General features: G+C 40.8%; 1 long non-coding RNA gene across 1 annotated transcript; it reads right to left on the bottom strand.

Annotated features, from left to right (window-relative positions):
- Nucleotides 1-10672: 10672 nt before the first annotated feature.
- Nucleotides 10673-12069, bottom strand: LOC134287953 (uncharacterized). Its single transcript, XR_009997656.1, has 2 exons — nucleotides 10759-12069; nucleotides 10673-10722 (listed from the first exon to the last, which is right to left on the bottom strand). It is a non-coding gene; the product is annotated as an uncharacterized LOC134287953 (long non-coding RNA).
- Between the last annotated feature and the right edge of the window lie 268 nt (nucleotides 12070-12337).

Genomic DNA, 12337 nt, shown 5'->3' with positions numbered 1-12337 from the left:
ATTGATTTCACTGTTTTGCCGGTTCGTCCGGATATAAGAACAGTACAACAGTTTTTGGAGGAGGAGATTAATCTCCAATATTCGCATGTGGAAAGCATACAGTTGCATCACGCCCGCAACTGTGTGCTTATCGAAATGAAGAGCTTTGATATTGCATCGCGTTATCAATTGGACAACAATTGTAAGCGAACAATGTTTTGCGCGGGTAAAGCGTTTCGCATCCCCGTGTACGTGGACTGCGACGCCGTAACCGTGCGAATACACGATCTTCCACTATCGATGGACAATTCTACTATCGGCGACCATATGCTGAAGTATGGGGAGGTGATTTCCATACGGAACGATGCGTGGAAACACTACTTCTCCGGACTTCCGAACGGCGTTCGTGTATTGAGGATGCGATTACTTCGTGATATTCCGTCCTATATCACCATCGAAAACGAGAGAACAATGATCTCTTACCTTTCTCAGCCTAAACTATGCCATCAATGCGGCCAACCGGCCCACCCGAAGGAGAAGTGTTCGAGCTCTAGTTCCTCCACGAGCAATAAATTAACTTCGCCGCCATCCGATGGGATGTTCAATCGAGCCGATTTTCCCTCAATTAACAACATCAACGAAGAGCCATCACCTGTTGCTGTAAACAAACCTACGGCTGAAGAACAAAAAACGCAGAACAATGATGATTGGACTGACGTCGAAGACAATGCTTCGAGCACATCATCTGGTGATTTCACTTTGTGACTCACAAGCGCCGGCGATCAAACAAACAAAAGGACAACGTAACAAAAAAAGTTTGTTCGGAACAGGGGTCCACCAACACGGGCCACAATGCTGCTGCAGTCGACACTCCGTCGGAAGAAAAGAATATTTTGCCGAAAAATAAAAATCGGAAAGGAGTTACTTTACCTATTTATAATACAAAATAAATGTAACGAATATTGGCTCTGTAAAGCTGGAACCGGCGAGTGAGCCTCAAAATAAACGAAATAGATAAAAAAAAGTCCCAATCGATTCCCAACCTCCATATATCTTGCATCAATATTTTGGATTCGATTGTAATATGGGCGATTAGTCCCAAAGAATCATACACGCTCATGATAAAGGAGAGTACTTGGCGTTTGGTTGATTCCGTTAAATTTTCATTTTGGGGAGTTATTTTCAAAAAGAATTTGTCATCTCTGGTGTTCCAGTACATTCCCAGAACCTTTTCAAAGACGCTTTCTGAGTCATCGAGGCTGACTTCTTTCACTGGTGAAATACGATCTTCAGGTAACTCCTTTAATAATGTTTTGGAATTAGAGATAAAGTTTCTTATTTTGAAATTGGCTTTATCATGTATCTGAATAACATCAGTAACAGTTTTTATAGCCTTTCCCATGTCGTCGAAGCTATCCAGATAATCATCTACATAATGATTGTGGATGATAGCTTCGACGGCTTCTGGGCTGTCTTCCTTATATTTTTCAGCATGTGTATTTTTCACAAATTGTGCGCAAGCCGGTGAGCAGGTTGCTCCAAATGTCATAACTTGCATTTCATATACATGTGTTTGGGCGTTCCCTTGAAAGTATTCGCTGTGAACTCCGATCTTCTTCTATAATCCCAATCCGGTGAAACATTTCCTGAATGTCCCCAGCTATGGCGATGGAGTTTTCACGGAAGCGCATTTTGATGCCGAGTGATGAAGCGGTCATGTCGGGTCCTGATAGTAATTGTGAATTCAGAGATGAATTCAGAGATATCCCGTCAATTTTTGCTGCTGCGTCAAATTCCATTCTCGGTTTTTGTTTATTTTTATTTATACCAATAAAATGTGGCAAATAAATAGTTTTAGAATTCTCGATCATATATTCTTCCGGGCTCAGCTTTTTTAAATAGCCCTTTGCTACGTATTCATTTATTTCCTCATGGTACCAAGCTTTCAATGGTTGGTTCTTTTCAAGTTTCTGCTCTTGTTGTAAGAAACGGTTAAGAGCAGTTTTGAAGCTATCCGGAAGTTCAACCTTGTCCTTCTTCTAAAGAAGGCCAATCTCGTAGCCATTTTCTGTAACCCTTAAAGTTCGCCCATAATTTTTAATGCCCGTTCGTCTGTTTTTGCTATCAATGCGTTACTGGGAACTTTTACCCCGAATGCCTCAGTGGAAAAATAATTTGACTTCATTTCTCTGATAGATTTCTCCTCATCGTCGATTTGACTTAGTATGAACACGTGGTTCATGTTATCATATTGACTTCTTGGGGAAGCTCGACTGCTACCGAACAGAACCCAACCCAATCTTGTCTTGGTGGCAATGAATTCGTTAAATCCACCCGATCTTTTTTCTAGTGCTTTGAAGAGATAGGCGTGTGGTTGTCCAATCAATATTGTAGGAGCTACATTTTCATACGAGTCTAAATTAGTTCCCTTAAGATAGGGGTGTTCCTTTTCTAGTAAACGAGCATCTACGGATTGCATCGGACGAGCGAGTGCCGTCATCGTGCATAGATTTCTCAAAAGGAATGTTTTCCGGTTTGAACCTTCCGCTTTTACCTGCACTATTTGGCTATCATTTTCTTCTTGAATGCAGCCGTTGTTCCAAACAATAGATACAGGATTACTAACGCCCGTGAGATTTAATTCCTTTACTATATTTTGATCGATAAGACTCACGGAAGATCCGGAATCAAAGAAGATGTAGGTTTTTACCTTTTTATTGCCGTTGGACAAAGTAACTGACAGTATTTGGAAAAACGCCTTGCTACGATTTAGTGCATGGTAATTAATTTGGCCATTAACGGTTTTTGTTTCGGTTTTGCTTTCAGGTGCAATAAACGATTATGCTTACTAATGCATCCGTCTATATTGCACGTTCTTTTTTCCCTACAACTTATTACCGAATGGTTTGGATTGCAGCAGGAGAAGCAAAGATTTTTCTCCTTTATGTATTCCCTTCTTTTCTCAACACTCATTTTCCGAAATTCAGTGCATGCAGCGAGTTTATGGGCCATTCCGCACTTCATGCACTTGAATCGACTCACATTGTGATAGTTAACTCTATCCGCTTTTTCAGTTCGTTTGTTTTCAAATCTGTTTGTCTTTTCTGCTAATAACATTGTGGCTAATTTTTCTTGCGGCTTCAGTTACTCATAGGAGTCTTCCAACAGGGCGGATAGTCGTGCGATTGGTTTTCTCTTTCTTACTGATGAATCTGCGCGGACCGGTACTAGGCCTCTCTACAGGGCGGATAGTCGTGCGCGGACTGCGTTATCGTTTTCTCCAACGGATCGGTACGATCTTTGTGATTCTTTGAATAAATATTTTTTTCTCGGTTGGTCCCTCGCCAAAGGATTACGGAGAACGAACGAGTTTCACTGATTTCACCGGTGGGTATCGGCAAACTTGCCCACTTTTTATATTCTTCGGTTTCTTTTATCAGCGACACTTGGGAATCAATTTCCCGGAAATATTCCACCATATAGTTCACTTCGTCCTCGAGGTTACTGTTCATTTTTGGCGCTAGGCCCACTAGGACGTTTTCCGGCCGGAGCCCACTTCAATCTTCACGTGTAATTGTCTGTGGCCTCTTCACTGGCCGCACTTTTCACTGCAGTCAGATTTCGACTGACTGGAAGTTCAATAATCCTGGATGTTCCTGGCGAAAACTGTCTTGTACTACTTAGATCACCGGTTAGGGGATCGATTTTTGTACGATGTTTGCGGGACACCCTCCAGAGGTCCTCTCTGGAGCCACCAAAAATGTCGCCGCCAGTAGCTACTTTGGTCTCCGGTTAGGGAGATCTTGTTCGCCTGGGCTTTGGACCTTTGCAACCAGAAGCTACTTTGTTCTCCGGTTAGGGAGACCGTTTTCACTACTGATTGTGAAGTTTCTTCAAGCTACTTTTTTCTCCGGTTAGGCAGAGAAGTTTTCTCTTGGTGAGAAACTGTTTCAAAAATAACCTTATCCGGTTTCGGATTAGTGAGAGCACTTTGGAATGATCTTTGAACTTCCACTTTATTTACAATTCTTACAGTGTGTATCTCAATTCTACGTGTTGCATTATTGATGTATAATAGTCAGGTTTACAAGAAGTCAAAAACGGGATTTTCATATCCCTTTCAGGACCTGGGATTTACAAAATATGTCATAAATCTAATAGAAAAAGGGCTTGCACTTATTTGTCGCTGAATAGGTTGATATTTTATTTATTTCCTCTTATGTGCTATGTCCCTCTCGAATCTGGGATTTTCGATATGTTTTTATCTGTTTTCATGTTTTCTAACTTCAGAACCGAAGAGGCTTATTAGTTAAGGCGTGGTTTAAAAGTATAGAATTGTGAAACATTTGTACGGTTTTTAATCTAGTTCCTATTTAGCACAAGGGGTGAAAAGAGATGAAATCTTAAGCTATCTGCTATTCCTAAGCCACATGTGGGCGTGTTTTTTCCTAGCTCGAGTGCATCTGCATATGCATGCTTAGTCCTTTTTTGAGAGATACTCGAGATACTTAGTACAGGAACATCACTATCATTAAGAGAGCTAGTACTGCTGCCACCGTCGGATGATTGGCTCTCTCTGCGGCCCAGATAGCCCCAGCGCTCGCTAAGGACACAGTCCAAAACCACACGTTCATTCCAGAGTCTCTGAATGAGCTCTTGGGCTCGCGCCAATTCGACACGAATCTGTAGAGCACGTTCAAACTGAATATCAGTGATGCAACGATGGCCATGGCCACGGACGTCCCATTGTCAGACAGAATACCAAAACTTCGGGCGGAAGATCTTGGATCACGCCGCGATACGCCCCCAACAATACTGATGCTGCTACGGCTTCGAGGCTGCAATAAAGTTATGTAATCGGAGGTCCTTATTTTGCGCTCTACTTTTTATTTCATTTTCTCATTTTGGTATCGACATCGACCATGCTTTGATGGACCGTCGGGAAATTGGTTATTATGGCTGGTTTTTTTTTATTGATTACTCGCGGCGATAGGCTTATTTTCAATCCCATCGGCAGTCTTTTCATTCGGTATTGACCCTTATTGGTAGAGAATGCAGTGCAATCTCCATCCTTTGGATCAATAAACATTTGATAATATCCTTGATTCAAATCCAAGTGCGTGAAATATTGAATTTTCATTTACAAAAAAGTTCGGTAACTTTCGAATTACTTCGCATCTTGGTGGCAAAATAATACTTTCATTAAAACTATCTTTAATAGGATGAAAATTAAAATTCAGAAGCCAATTATCATAATCGATGGTGCACCTGAACCTCGATTAAGAAATCACGTCCAAGGATACCGTCTGTAGGTATAGGAAAATTTTCACTGACTAATTGAAAAGAATGATCTAACTTAAGATTTTTATCGAATGTAATATAAGTTCGAGCTTCGGCTATCGTTTCCGTTACTCCATCTGTTACGCCTGTAATTCTAAGTTTTTTGTTTAAATCTACTATTTGCATTGGAGGAACTTTTGTAACCTTAAACAAGGATACATCAGCTCCACTATCTACACTGCCCCCATTCGCACAACAGTCCCATGTGAATAGGAAACCCAGCAAACATGGGACTGTTATGCGAATAGGGGCAGTACAATGAATGTACACTTGCAGTTCATCATTTCAACGTGTAACGTTACAAAGTTAACTGCATTCAAATTTATCGCGTGAATTGTTGTTGGGGTGTACCCTGGTTCGCACGGCATAAAAAATTCATGCCTGGTTGCGGCGTTGTAATCGGAACCATATTTTGTTGCACATTTTGAACTGGTGCATACGGTACATATTGTACTGTGGGCTGAACTTGTTCAATGGTGGCCGAAAAAAATTGACGATGACGATTGCTTCCTCGACCACTTCTATTAAAACCACCATTATGATGGTTCCAGCGGTTCTGAAATCGTCCTTGGTAGTGACCTTGATATCTGGTGTTGAAATTATTTTGATTATTTCTATCCCGTGAAGAATTTTAATTGCCGCCTAGGTATTCTTCGTCCACGTACACCTCTGGCGGAATTATTTTGCCAAGTGCCGTAAGCCATAATTTAACTTACATTTTGATTTTCTGTTTGTGCAAGCCCTGTGTTCTCTTGCACTTTTTGGACTGCTTCTCTAATATTAGAGAAGTTTCCAGCCCTTAGTATGATTTTAGTTTCGAAGCTGGTGGTGCCATTAATTAAGGCATCAACACCAGCTTTTGTTGCCATGTTTTTTGCTACCGCATCCGGTATACCCTGTCCAACGTAGACGTTTTTTAGTTTATTTGTGAGATTGTCAACCTCGTCGCAAAGGCTGTTCACATCGCCCTTTTGTTTCGAGGCCTTCAACATGGCAATTATGCTTTCGGAAGCGATTTGTTCCGCACATCTCGCTTTCACATCATTCACAAGTTCATCAATCGAGTTTAAATTTTGGGCTAAGCCAATTCTGGCTTTTCCCGTCAGTCGTGCTTTCAGAAACTTTACGGCTGTTGCGACATCATCTGCCTGTACGTAGTCTTTGAGTAAATTTGCTGAGTCCACATACGCATCTAAATCCTCTGGCTTTCCATCGTACACCTGCACGATAGAGGTAGCTGTTTTGATATCGAACGGCATTGTGGCAACTTCACGATTTATGAACTTCTTTAAGGAATTATTGAAAATTAATGCGTATACCAGCGATTTGCAGGATAATCTTTTTCTGTAAAATTTTAGTTTCGTTTGCAATAATATACACGTCTCGTCGAATTCCAGGCGAGTTGCTTTTATTAAAAAAAAACGAATTCCAACAATACAAGTATTTCACTTTGACCTAAAGTACTCTTTTTGTTAAAAAAAAAGCAGACTGCTGTTTGTAAATGAAATCATGAGTTATAAGTTTATCATTTTTTTAAGAAATATTTTACTGACTGACATTGATTGTGGAAGAACTGATAAAACTCTTAGTTGATCATTTCTATCTGTATTCTTTTGTTTCAATTGTGTAATAATTTTATCGTATTTATCCACTTTTTCCAAATCATTTGGATCCATATCAAAAATGTATTTTCGTACTGCTTGAGAAATCTCTACTGACTTTTTTACTATGTATCTATGCTTATTTTATGACTGCTTGCGTAGTCTATTTTTGTCGAAATTAGAGTATGCATTTCATTATATAATTACAGGTTGCGGCTGTGATACCACTTAAAAAAAACACTTTACTTCATTAACATTGAATTCTTAACATTGAATCACACTCAATACATTTATTATGTTCTAACACTTGATCGTTCCTTTGATAAGATCCTTTTAACATTGAATTCTTAACATTGAATCACTATCAATACACTTATTACACTCGATTATTCCTTTGATAAGATCCGCATCATTTGATAGCCGGAAAGCAAGAGAAGCGCCTCGATAGCTATTACCTATTATTGCACGCTTTTAAAGCGGCCACAGTGCTGTTTAATTTTTCGCCATCACCATTGAACATTTGAATCAGTACAGGAATCGTTCTTATTAATTCCATAGCCTGTGCCATTTTGGAAAATTTCGTAAGTTTATTCGCGAATATAATTGCTGCACCTCGTGCTTTGAAAGACACAAGCTCAGTTTTTCTTTTCGTTTCTACCAGATGTTCTATGGCCTGGAAATATTGTTTCGCTTTTTCTAGGGTTATTTGATTTTCCGTAGTATCTTCAATTTGAGCAATATTTTTAATTTGTTCTAACAATTCATTTGCTAATTTGATTTGATTCGAGAATATTCTATTAGATGATCTTACGTTTATTTTTAATTTCAAATCAAAGTAGATCTTCTTGAGGTTCTCGTATTTTTGCCTCATTTATATTCACTTGGTACTAATAATTTAGACTAACATTTGTGTACTCACTGAAAAAATCCTTTTGCGTTCCTCTGGCTCCAACTGCCCATCTCAAAGTGGTTTAGTTGCGCATCTGAATGTTGTTGGAATCGGTTGGCCTGGCCGAGCTGCTTGCCCCGGGCATTTGTCATCGCGACTCAAACATGATATTACCGGCGGAGGCGCTCTCCTCGACGCTCGGTGATCAAAAATTCTCTGCTGCTGATGTCTTTGGCGGAGGCGCTCTCCTCAACGCTCAATCAGGTAACAAACAGGGGTCGCTGGGGTCGCCGGAACGCTGCCAAATTGCTGTGTAGTTGATTAGCACTGCACTGAACTTTTGGTAATTTTTGCTCTAGTTCTTAGTATTGCTCACTTTTTTTTATTACACATTCATAGCAGCAATTGATTTTGCTGCTTTCAACGCGATCTTCTTTTCGCGTTTTTTTTAAGCGCCGTAAATCGTAATTGCGAGCTGCACCAGAACCGCTAATAGGATAACCCATAAAAGGAGGGTTTGCACACCATGCTCATCGGTGTGCTCTTCTTGATTTTGCACTATTGCGGTGAGTTGCACGTCACCGTTTTCATTGTTCTGTTTAGACTGAGTTTTACCCATAGTTCGTAGGAATTCACTTTTTTTTAAACATGGATTTAACTACTTGCACTTGAATTTAAATATTCTAAGTCTTTTTGGGACTTAGAACCTACACGTGTCGCCATGTGGGGACTTGTCGTCACAAGCGGATACTTTGGTGGTTCGGTTTTGAATGAATGTTTTATTTCAACCAATCTTACTTGCTAGGTTACATGAATTTCGGGATCGATCAAACATGTATCGATCCTCTCTTACACGTTTAACCCTTTATAAGGCCGAGAAAACTAGAAGAGTTGTCATCGCATACTATTATGCAAATGATTATATACATGATTACATGTACAAAACAATTTTTGTTTGAAAGAAACTCTCAAAAATCTAGGTGGCAATATAGTTGCCACTGCCCGTTTAGGCCAAAAACGCTGGTGGCAATATAGTTGCCACTGCCCGTTAACCCCAAAAACGAGCTTTTGAGGTGGCAATATAGTTGCCACTGCCCGTTTAGGCCACCAGTGCTGGTGGCAATATTCTTGCCACTGCCCGTTTAGGGTACTTTTCTTCTTTTGACTTCGACAAAAAGCCGGAAAAAAGATTTTAGAGTGGATTGGGGCTCAACCCATAATATAAACTGTGCAGTTCAGCTCATGTCAACCCATAATTTGATTATTTCTTAAAATATTTACCAAATCTATAATTTTACAATAAGTTTGAGCTAATTTTCTTCACGCGGTCAAAATTAGCCATTTTTGAGACTACAAATGGCTCCTAAATTATTGTTAAAGCTTTGTTTAGTACCAAAAAAATACCAGGCGTTGTTAGTAGTCCCAATTTTGCGTAGACCAAGAAAAAAAGTTCGAAATAAATTGTTATAAAACAGAAAAAAATACAAACAGTAGATGGCAATATAGTTGCCACTGCCTTATAAAGGGTTAAAGTATATAGAGATATAGAGAGGGACAGATAGAGTTGCGCTGTGCTAGTCAGTTAGTTGTGTGTCGTTAATACCACTGATGTGTTCAAGCGGAGGCGCTCTCCACAACGCCCTTCAGCTGACAGTACGTAGATTTTTCCACTGCAGATGTCGTGACTTAGCTATGTAATCTTTTCATCGGGAAATACAGTTCTCGTCATTACTCGCAAATCAGTTTGCGTTTGCGGGTTTCATGTTGCACTTGCGGGTATCGTCACAGGAGCATTTATTTTGAGTTTCTTAAACTTTGTCCAAGTTCGCGTTTGATTGAACTGTTTTCGTCACTTTTCGTTGCACTCGTTTGTACCAAATTTAGTACATGACCATAACGAGGTTTACAGCAACGAGCTCTAAGAAAATTTTTATTTTCATCGCATGATATTCGTGATATTTGCTAAGTAATTCTTGTTTGTTCTCGATTAGGATCTGTGGGTCCGCTTTGTGGACAACTTCCGATTTCGAGCTAGTCTTGCCCATCTTCTTTTTTTTAAGTCCCTAATTCGCTTATTCACTAATCGGCACAATTCTTGTTTTAAGCTTGGAAAACCCACAAAGCTTCTCTCGCGTAGGCTTGCCACTCAATTAGGAGCAGATAATGATGGTTTTCACGGACTTCGGATACGACGGTTTACCATTTTCGTTTTGGCTAGAATGCTTTGTGGCGTAATATTTTCGAGGCAACGTGTTTTGACATCAGTAATCAGTAGCAACAGTTTGTCATTTCTGATAGATTTTTAGATATCGAGAGTCATAGTCATATTCTCAGCTGTTCCAAAATGTACTTCCAACCTCTCCATGATTTTTGGTAAATATGATGCTTCTAACATTATTCCGGCGACACATTTTGCTGCTTCTCCATCCAATGCTTCGTTCAATATCATGAAGCTCTGTAGTGGTGTCAATTGATATTTGTTTGACGTTTCTTGACATATTCGTTTGAATTCTGGCCATTCGCTCCGTATTCCATTGAACTTTGGGAGCCTAATTACATTTTCATTTGCCATTTTCTTTAAGATCATCCCACAGTCGAATCCACTAAGAAATGTTGATTATGTTTCTTCTATTTACGGTCACTTGTTGTTACAGAGTCGTTGTGCAAGACCGCTGCTACCAAAAAACTATCAGGACACGATCCTCGGGAGCACGTTTACTGTTTTGTAAACCAATGAATGCACTTGTCGGCGACTCTGCGACTTACGACTTTCTTTTCCGCGACGCTTGGCTTCCGGTACACTCACTAAAAATGTTCTTGTCTTAGCTGTTGTCAACGCAAGACTCACTTTCCGATGTTTCTAAAACTTTTCCGGAACACACTCACTTTGTCTGCGGCTCAGCGACTTACGACCTTTTTTCACTTGTCTGCGGCCCAGCGACTTACGACTTTTCCGGAACACACTCATTTTGCCTGCGACTCAGCGACTTACGACCATTTTTTCACTTGTTTTATGTTTACGGCAGAGTTACTGCCGGAGTTCATAACCACTTGCCGATCTTCAGGCGCCGGCAACACCTCACCCTCAACACTTCCTGAGTTCATTTTTTTCCTCTCTGGACTGACACCAAAATGTTTGGGGCGAACCGAACATTAACAAGAGGTAGTGTGCTTTCGGATTTCAAGGACTGACTCACATGAGATGAAGCTAAGAACTAACTTTATTTCTTACCAAAGGTCTTATATACTACAATTTTCTGCCTGGGTCTTACTGTGCCATGACGCACTTGCATCTGTACCCGGCAATTTTTACTGTCTCTGTCTGCTTATCGCAATTCTATTTTCTTAACTATCAACGACTCATCGTCGCCAAGATTTACGACCGCATCTTTGGGTCGCTCTATTATTATCGATTTTGGGTCTTTATTTTCTTAATGATTATTCGTGTCTGCTTACTTACTTGTACGTACCCTACAGTAAGGATGATAAACTAAACATAAAGTGACAAGAAAATGCCATGCGGCGCGCTGATAGTAATTTTCAAAAGCCCAATGACGCACAAATGATTCATGTACATAATGATTGCCAATTCCGTCTACTGTAACTACATTGATTGATTTAATTAACAGCGCGTTCGTAACAATCACGATGCTAGGAAGCCCCACCGTCGTGGTGATAATGAATCCGGACGGGAGTACAGCTCTGAAAGGAATCTCATCCAGGCGAAATCCTCCCACGGTACTGACCATCTCTGGGTGCTTCATCACGTACATTTTTGACATCCAATTCTCCTGAAACCAAAAGAGAAACTTGTTCAGCAGTACTGTTGCAAAGAAAAACACTTGGAGGGCGTCCAGCTGTGAGGCACCACCACTCCATGCATCCGGAACAAAATCCGGAACTGGTGCTTCGGGGTTGACTGTGGGCCGCATGACACTCTTAATATCTTCTCGAATGTTTGTGAAAAGCCTCATTTCCCATGCGAGGACGCCACATACCACACTTGATCCTATGATCACCCACTTCACCAAGTCGCTGTCTAGGTAGCTCCGGTTACCCGCAGCTTTGTACAGGACAGGGTACACTATGAACATGGCTAGGAAAATGATCACGCAGAATCCGAGTGGAACACCCAAATAGTGCAAGACACTTGGTGATGTGAGAATAACCCCGCCCCCAAACGAGTCCGAGGATGGCATTGGCTTGTATGCGTACTTCGCCGAGCGAGCATAGGATAAGACGCAACTGAGAAGCCAGAGTAACATGGCAATCGCAAGCCGGAGCGTGAAGGCCATCCCTGATGCGAGCGACCGCTCAGTGAGGATTTGGTCCCGCAGGTTCCCACTCACTATGTCGTGTAGGTCCCACAAGGATGATGCTGTGCTCTTCCAGATGTTGTTCCAATCTATGCTCATCAGTATGTCATAGAGACTGTGACTGCTCCTACAATTCAGGTAGAAGTCGATTGAGAGTTTACGAGTATCCCATTCAAGGTTTTCGAAGCAGTCATCGACGTACTGGGGTTTGT

Source organism: Aedes albopictus, chromosome 2 (genome assembly GCF_035046485.1).
Source record: "Aedes albopictus strain Foshan chromosome 2, AalbF5, whole genome shotgun sequence".
NCBI lineage: Eukaryota > Metazoa > Arthropoda > Insecta > Diptera > Culicidae > Aedes > Aedes albopictus.
The sequence above is the reverse complement of the archived record's forward strand: the minus strand, read 5'-3'. Positions and strand labels throughout refer to the sequence as shown.